This window comes from Mytilus galloprovincialis, chromosome 14 (genome assembly GCF_965363235.1).
Source record: "Mytilus galloprovincialis chromosome 14, xbMytGall1.hap1.1, whole genome shotgun sequence".
NCBI lineage: Eukaryota > Metazoa > Mollusca > Bivalvia > Mytilida > Mytilidae > Mytilus > Mytilus galloprovincialis.
The window spans coordinates 62,980,378-62,989,838 of record NC_134851.1 but is presented as its reverse complement, the minus strand read 5'-3'; the positions used below and the strand labels follow the sequence as shown (position 1 = coordinate 62,989,838).

At 31.2% G+C, this 9,461-nt stretch overlaps 1 long non-coding RNA gene across 1 annotated transcript; it reads left to right on the top strand.

Annotated features, from left to right (window-relative positions):
* The first annotated feature begins 3,583 nt into the window (after positions 1-3,583).
* On the top strand, positions 3,584-9,352 carry LOC143058303 (uncharacterized). Its single transcript, XR_012972993.1, has 4 exons — positions 3,584-3,854; positions 6,672-6,754; positions 8,119-8,212; positions 9,045-9,352. It is a non-coding gene; the product is annotated as an uncharacterized LOC143058303 (long non-coding RNA).
* The last annotated feature ends 109 nt before the right edge of the window (positions 9,353-9,461 follow it).

Genomic DNA, 9,461 nt, shown 5'->3' with positions numbered 1-9,461 from the left:
AAGGTACCAGGATTATAATTTTGTTCGCCAGACGCACGTTTCGTCTACATAAGAATCATCAGTGATGCTCATATCAAAACATTTATAAAGCCAAACAAGTACAAAGTTGAAGAGCATTGAGGATCCAAAATTCCAAAAAGTTGTGCCAAATACTGGGAAACACAATTCAACGAATAACAATATAACTATATATATATTTGTTTTAGGGGCCAGCTGAAGGACGCCTCTTGATGCGGGAATTTCTCGCTACATTGAAGACCTGTTGGTGACCTTCTGCTGTTGTCTGTTCTATGGTCGGGTTGTTGTCTCTTTGACACATTCTCCATTTCCATTCTCAATTTTATAACATTCAAATAATAGCTTCTCCCTTTGAAACTGTCTAAAAAAGATAACTTAATCTTTAATAAATTTTCAACGCTGATCATATAATATTTTAAGTAGAGGGTGCCAATCAAAAAACTAACATGCCTGTCATCTAAAGAAATAGTATTCTATAGAAACTAATGAAATAAAATCATACAATTTTTTCTAGGGTGATGAACACTATACTTAACATACTTTGTAAATCAGCCAATTAATTCAATAAAACAACTATATGCTAAAAAAGGTACAAATATAGGTAAATCTTCTTGATTTTTCAAGGCCCAGAAAGAATTTAGTGTTTTTTATCCTTCTTCTAACGAGAATTTCTACTGCTATTGTGGAAATAAGAGAACTGCATGGAAACCCTTGTCATATCCCACGAGATACATTATAGGTTTCTGAAATCCAGTCGTTGTTTAGCATACCGCCTTTAATATTTAGTGTTTTTTATCCTTCTTCTAACCACTGTACTCTGGATCTTATGTGTGCACCTTTAACTTTATTTAAGTACATGTTTTCAAGTTTGTTTTCAATGGTTTTAATTTCTTTTTCCAAAGTTGGGCTTGCATTTGTTTTTTTCATTTAATTTTCTTAACTTTATTTCTAAATTTTTTCATATCATTTTTATTTTCAGATGACCTTTGTTTGCAGTAAGTTAGAGTTGCGGTTCTTACCTCTAATTTAAACATATCCCAGAGTGTTTTCAAATTTTTGGTGAATGTTTGTTTATTTATACTGTTCGATTAATTTATTTATGAGATCAATATAATTTTGCTCTTTAAGTATACTATTATTTATTTTAAAGAATCCCCTGCCTCTTTCTTCCGAATTTTGTCTAACTTGTATTGAAATGGCTTGGCGATCAGTATATGAAATCATTGCAGGTCGAATATCTGCTTTCATAACATGCGGTCTTGTATCAGGACTTATTAAAAAGAAGTCAATTCTACTGGCTATTTTTGTATCATTTTTCCTTCTCCATGTGAATTTACTTGTATTTAAAGAAGTTCTCTCCATATAACTGTTAAATTATTGTTCTTTATTATTTTTTTAATCTATTAACTGGTTTGTTGTTTCGTGAAATATTATTAGTTTTTTTTATCATTAATTGATAGGGTTTCGTTCATGTCACCTCCAAGTATAAGAATACCTAAGCGATTGTTTTCAATTATATTTTGAACCTTTTTGAAAATTTGTTTCTGTTTTTGTGTTGATTTGGAGCATATACATTTATTAAAGTAAAAATGTTGTTATTTATTTCTATGTTCATCAAAATGATTCTGCCTTCTGTATCTTTTATCTCATTTATTGTCTTACATTTTAAATTATTTTTCCACATAGATCGATACCCCTTTTGATTGTGTGTTACCATAACTATGAAACATTTTACCATCAAACTCATTATTTATTGATTTTTCATTTTTTTTTCTATAAAATGTGACTCTTGCATGAAAAGAATGTTACATTTTTGATTTTTTGTCAATAATTGTAATATTTCTATTTTCCCTTTTTTGCATAAACTTGACAGTTTAGTTATACAATGTATTATATGTAGATTTTCACCCATTGTTAAATTTTGAGTTTGAATGTTTTTTTTACGTAGATGCAAAAAGAAGATATATTTGTTTCACCTCATATTTACAACATATTTCATTAGTTGTATGATTTTATGATTACTATAAAAACTATGATACAATATCATGTGTGAGATAAGTGCATGTAATAAACAAAATATATACACAAACTTGACAGTGGTACATGTACATAGACAATAACTGTTTAGTGTCTTTAAATATCAGCTGTATTTGTACGAGGCTAGGAAACAAGGTGTATGCGAGCTTTTAGCGAGCTACTACACCTGTTTCGAGCCGAGTACAAATACAGCTGATATTTAAAGACACTAAACAGTTATTGTCTTTATCCTGCAATTAATTCTGTATATTGTTTGTGTTTTGAAAGACACAAAAACTAACATATTAGCATTTATTTTCGATTTGCAATCCCTTGAGGCCCGCGTAGTAATATCAAAATCAAACATTACGCTGAAGACGGGTTCACAAAAAAAGAATCTCCAATGGTCAACAATAATACATGGCTCAAGGTGAATAATTGTCTATTTCAACATAACAACTAGTTTCAACAGTAAAAACAAATAACAAAACAATTTCAAATTTGAAACAGAAGTGTACGAGTTGTCCTACGCTTCAGACTTGACATTCACTAAACATGCATGCTGAAATTGACATGGTTGATTTTGTAACACAATCATACACATTCAAGTTTTGAAATCGACAATTGTCATCGTCATTGGAATGCAACTGGAATACACATTCTGAGGTCACACAGAAACAGAAGTGTACGAGTTGTCCTACGCTTCAGACTTGACATTCACTAAACATGCATGCTGAAATTGACATGGTTGATTTTGTAACACAATCATACACATTCAAGTTTTGAAATCGACAATTGTCATCGTCATTGGAATGCAACTGGAATACACATTCTGAGGTCACACAGGTTCAAACAATACTCAGTCCGGCAGTGGGCGGAGCTTCAAAGCGATATCTGTATAGTATACAGATACAGCATAGCGATATCTGTAGGGCTGTATCTGTATAGTAGGACACCCAATTGCAGGATAAATGAACATAAATAAAACATAACACAAACAAACATAAGCATGCATACATGTAATTAAACACATAATTTTATTTAACTTTTCATATATATTAGATTTTGCTGTTGCTTCTTTAACATGTTTTGAGACTATATATATATATATATACACTGAAAAACAGATATAATTTGTTTATATTATGTATTTTAATTTCATGGTTATTTATTTTTAGGTCTGATGTTTTGACATAAAATTACGTAAATCGTTTCTGTTTATCATTAAATGTTGTCATGTCACTACAAATGTACTTCAATCTTGATGGCAATTGAACAAACACTTATAATTAAAGTTCGAACCAATCACAGAAACACTTACAATTGGTTGATATTTGATGACACTCGACTGTCTTGGGAGTTAACTTATTAGCAATGAAGTACAATTTTTAATTATATCTATAACACAAGTGATGAATAGGGTGCAACTCTATAACGCCTAGTCAATAAGACAATCAATGATGCATTTGTTGAACCAACGCCCACCATGTACTGTTAAATTACAACATAATTACAATATTCGGATGTTCGCACTTCAAATGATCACTATAAAGGTATAGGCTTGTGTCCATAGTCGTACAGTTTTCCACTGTTCAGTTGTACACAGATTTCCAATATGTCTTCTATGCACAGTGTTGTTTGGCTTTTCTACTGCTCGATGTCTTTCGCAATTTGTGCCGCTGACGGAAAAACAAACGTACAGATTCCTTTACTGAATAATAAAGCTACAGCTCCTCTGTATGCTGAATTTAATATGTCGAATTTGAATCAAAAACTGAGAGAGATTTTTCACAAGGAAGTCATACAGAATACAGTTAATGGTAAGTGTTTGAGAAAACGTCTAGTACTGTGGATTCATTTATATTCGTTGGATATCAAATTTCGTGGATTTCGTGGGTACAGGAGAACCAATAATTGTGATGTTCAACGAATAATCCTCTTCTGAAGGAAAGCATGCAGACTTTGAATTTTAAACTTACTTTTATTAGTTAATTTCGAATTTTTATTAGCAAATATTTTTGAAGTTTAACATTTTTTACAGATTCAATATCTCCTTAATAACTAGCCGAAGGACGCCTCCGGATGTGGGAGTTTCTCGCTGCATTGATTCTTTTATTAATTTTATCATGCCCATTATTTATACATTTTATTGTTTATCAATGCTATATTTCTAAAATCTGTTTGATTTAGAAGTTTTTAACATGGGCGTATATATTTTTTTGGTAATACTTATATATGTGAATAGATATATGTTGTAACGCGCTTAGGGCAATTTTAATATTATATAATGCGCTGTTATGAATACTGTATAATAATAATGACAATAATAATGATAATGATGAATATTCACGAATAGGCAAATTTTCTTTAAACCACGAAAATTGGTATCCACGAAAATGAATGAATTCACAGTATATAGATAAACTCATCATAGAAACTAGGACTAAATTTTGTATATACGCCAGACGCGCGTTTCGTCTACAAAAGACTCATCAGTGACACTCGAATCCAAAAAAAATAAAAAGGCCAACTAAAGTATAAAGTTGAAGAGCATTGAGGACCAAAATTCCTAAAAGTTTTGCCAAATACAACTAAGGTAATCTATGCATGAGGTAGAAAAGCCTTAATATTTCAAAAAAAGCAAAATGTTGTAACAGTTGAAAACAAAAATGAATTTCCTTTTAGTGTGTGCGCATGTTCTTTTTTTACTTTTCTCTATTAGAAATGGTAGAGGGAACCAGGTTAAAAAGCCTACAATTGAGTTAAAATGTTAGACCAAACAATAATGTTGACAAAAGTTAGGTGCATTTAGTTTAAAATGATATCCACATAGCTTAATAATTCGATCAGAGGTTAGTTTTAACAAGGTGTATAGTTTGACAAACTTTGTAGATGCAAGTGTAAGCATGTACGTCCATCGATGCAAGTGAATAAATCGAATGTTACTTGTTGAGTATATCATAGTTTATATCTGGGTGTAAGAGGTAGGTCGATACAAGAAAGTACGTCAATGTGAGTATATGCAGATAATACCTTATTAAGTATAAACACGTTATGGATCCGGGCTGATAAATAGATCGATAACCGTTATTGAAAGCAAACAACTGCTAGATTAAATAGCGGTAAATTTTGAAAATGAATAGGACCTCAGCCATACATAAATACACAGGAATATGACTATTGACTATAAACACAATAAGCAGCACATTTTGATTTAAAATATAAAACTTTGAATACGCAAGATGCTTTGAAGCAAATTAAATTTTGAAAAACGTAATAGCCTCAAAGATACATGGTTAGTTATACATTACTTTTTAGAAATATAGCTATTATAAAGATCAGATATTGTCCAGGTTTTTTGTAAAGCATGCAAATAACAACAGGTTTGCAACATTTGTTTTTGTGTCATGTTCTATGTCTCTAACTATTAAATCTACCTATAAAAACAATGTTTGAAATCATCATTTTCTGCCATAATTGCTAAAGCATTAGTACAGAAACACTATTAGATCAATGTGAAGAATAAAAAGATGTGGTTTTATTTTGATTATAATGATGAGATATTTTTGCCAAATTTATTTCTTTTACTTATGCATACATAATTCGTCTAAAAGCTGTTACCATCAATTGCCAGATTGATAATTTCAATTGTTTAGCCTAGTAAGTAAATGTTTTTTTTTCTACCTATTTGTTGGTGTTACCTTAGCTAGTCACCACTTCAAATTAATCATGTATATCTATTGTATAGTCATTTTATATAATTAACTGTTAGCAAAACTCTGTATTATTCTTGATAATAATGATGTTTTTGTCCCAGACGGATAACCCTGGCCTCACAACTTTTTGAAACTTTTGGTCCTCGGCGATCTTCAACTTTGTAGTTGTTACGGCTTTCAAACTTTTTTACATCTGAACATATTTTTGTGTGAACGTAGCGCGCGTCTGGCGTTAACAAATATTTTTTAACCTGTTACCTTTTGAAGGCTTTTATTCATTTGTTTCTCTTTCCTATATGTTGTCCCATTTATCTGTTACCTGTGTAACCCTGTCGTGTATTGTTGTCATTTAAATGTTATAATTAACACTGCCATTCAAGAAGGAGGTTTGGCATGCCACAAAACCAGGTTCATCCACCATTTTTGTCATAAAATACCCTGTACCAAGTCAGGAAAATGACCGTTGTTACATTAACATTTGTTTCTATGTGTGTTCCCTGTTTGTGTTGTTGTTCCTTTGTTCTCCTCTTATATTTGATAGGTTCCCTCAGTTTAAGTTTGTAACCCGGATTTTTTTTTCTTTATCGATTTATGAATTTTGAACAGTGGCATACTACATGTACTGTTGCCTTGACTTAGCTGTATTTGGCAAAACGTTTAGGATTTTTTATCTTTGATGCTGTTCAACATATTAATTAGGCCTTTTTAACATTTTTTTATTCGGGCGTCACTTATGAGTCTTCTATAGTCAAAACGGGCGTCCGGCGTAAATATCAAATTTCAATCCTTGTGTCTATGAAGAGGTTATTTACATGTAAATGCACATTGTATATATTGTAATAAAAGATATGAATTATGAATTTACATGATATGAAGTTATGAAGTTATAAATCTTTCGTATCTTTTTTTTATGTTAAACAGTGAGCTGCGAAGAACCATACGAGAAGATAGGGAAAGGTTGTTATTCTATCAAGGATGACAACGTATCTGGTGATGCAGCATTTGTATGTATTACTTAGATAGAAAACTTTTTAGAAAAAAAGTACGGGAACACAAGGCTATATATGCAAAAAGATTGGTATATTTGTCAATGAGACAACTATCCACAAGAGATCAGATGACACAGAAATTAACAGCTGTAAATCACCGTACGGCCTTCAACATTGAGCAAAGTCCATACCGCATATTCAGCTATAAAAGGCCCCTAAATGACAAATGAATAGATGTTCTTAGCTGTATATGACAAAACTTTAAAAATTTGTTGGTCCTCAATGCTCTTAAACTTCGAACTTTTTCACTTTGGTAGATTCGAGCGTCATTGATGAACCTTTTGTAAACGAAACGCGTGCTGAATATAATATATTTTAATCCTGGTATTCATGATGAGATATTTTAGTAAAAAATACTGAAAATAAGAGGGAAATCACGCAAAAACTAAACAATATTACATAAGCTAGCTTTATAAGCGTGAATTTAGCGGGTAGCCACATATAAGTATCATGTAATTAAGTGTTTTGAAAAATGTTCATGGTGATTTTCCCATAAAAAATATGTCAACTTTAAAATCTTTGATTTTTCAATGCTTTACTATGAAATGGTTTACTATTTGTTTTGTTTTGGCTTTCGATTTTTTTTTCATCTGAACGACACTGTATAGTCTTGTATGGACTAAACGGGCGTCTGGAGTATTAAATGTTAAACTTGGTACCCTTTTGTAAGCATTCGTGTGTTTTGTTGTGCTACATGTTCTCCCATTTAATTGTAATGTAGTCTTGTCATGTAGTGTTGTCATGTAGTCTTGCCATTGTTATGTCATAGTTAACATTGTCATAAAACTAGGAGGTTTGGCATGGCCAAAAAAACCAGGTTTAACCCTCCATTTTTTCTTAAACTGTCCTGTATAAAGCCAGGAAAATGGCCATTGTTGTATTATAGTTCGTTTCTGTGTGTTTGTTGTGTTGTAGTTCTCCTCTCATATTTCATGTGTTTTCCTCAGTTTTAGTTTGTAACCCGTATTTGCTTTTTTTCCCAATCGATTTATAAATTTCGAACCACGGTAAACTACTGTTACTTTATCAATTATATTTGTTTTCCCTTTATACCTGATTTTGATATACTCATACATTGTAGTCAATATATTGGAATTGTTTTAGACTGTCATATAATTCAGGGGTTTTGCAAGCTATGAAACCATGTTTATTCTAACATTTTCACATAAGGAAATGCATGTTCTGAATCAGGAATATAACAGCTGTTTTCTATTCGTTTGACATGTTTGCACTTTGATTTTGCCGTTTTATAAAATGACTTTGCGTTTTTAATTTTCTATGGATGTATTTTTGTCATTTTACTTTTACTTATATCACAGGCGAGCTGTACAGACCCTGGTGCTTACCTTGCTAACTTCGAAACTATTGAAGAAGCCATGATCATGAAATTGTTCCTTCAGAAGCGGAATTCAGGTAATTATCTCTCAAAATATTTGCAGAAATTATTGTTTGCTTACAATTTAAGAATTATCGATGGGAAACTATACTGTCGTTTTGATTATGAAGACAATCTTATTAATTTTGTTTAACATTCATAAGAACAAAACCTGTGCTAATTTTACTGTACCAGATATAATATAAAATAAGGAAATGACTTAAAATTCTATGTTAGACACCTTTTTATCCATTTTCAAATTGCGATGAACATTTTTGACAATTTAATGTCTCCCCAGTAATGCTCGAGGACAAAATATTAACAATAGGTACAAACACTGAGGAGCTTACCAAACTAAAAAATACTTAAATACTTATAATAAGAATGCTTAAAAAAATCAGAACTATGTTAATAATAATACAATCGTGGATGTTTAAAATCTTACGACAAAATAATTCAGTATCTGTATTTTTAATACAAAACTCTATCAGACGGTTACAGTCTGATAAACTTCACAAACGTATGTTCTGGCTCATCCACATTCAAACATATCTGCGTGTATAAGCCCACAATATTGGTTTGTAATGTTTAGTGTGACAATATTTTCAAAAAATTTCCTTTCTCAGTACTGTAGTGTAAAATGAAACATTCTTGCTAAAAATTAAAGGTATACGTGTCCGTTGTCAATCAAATCAACAATGAGGTTTTACATGTTTTAGTAGTTTTATTTTATAAAATGTCTTTAAATGTTTTTGTTGCTACTTTGGATCTCTTCCAAACGCTCCGATTGATTAACAAAGCACCAATGATTACATTGTATCAAAATGCATGCGTCATTGAATATTTATTATGAAGATGATTTCCTTATAGGTATACATTACTACGTTGGTGGACGTAATATCAATAGATACCTACCAAATGGCGATTGGAGATGGATTAAACATGGTAAAGCCACAAAGATGACTTATTTTGCCTTTGCCTTTAATCGGGGACCCGATGGTAGAACTGATCGTGAAAACGACTGCATGTTCTTCTACGCTAGAGATAGATACAAGTTCTATGATCACGGATGTGACCAAGGAGATTACCTTGGAGGTTATATTTGTGAAATTTGACATGTGTTATTTTATTTTTTTTTAAATATAAATGAATAGCAAAAAAATGAAATTATATTTTCATTTGGTTTTTTTTTCTCTCCAGAAAATGAGAATCTGTTCAACGTACATGATATAAAAAAATATCAAAAGGCCTTGATTGCGATACTATGTTGATTGTTTTATTGAGTGT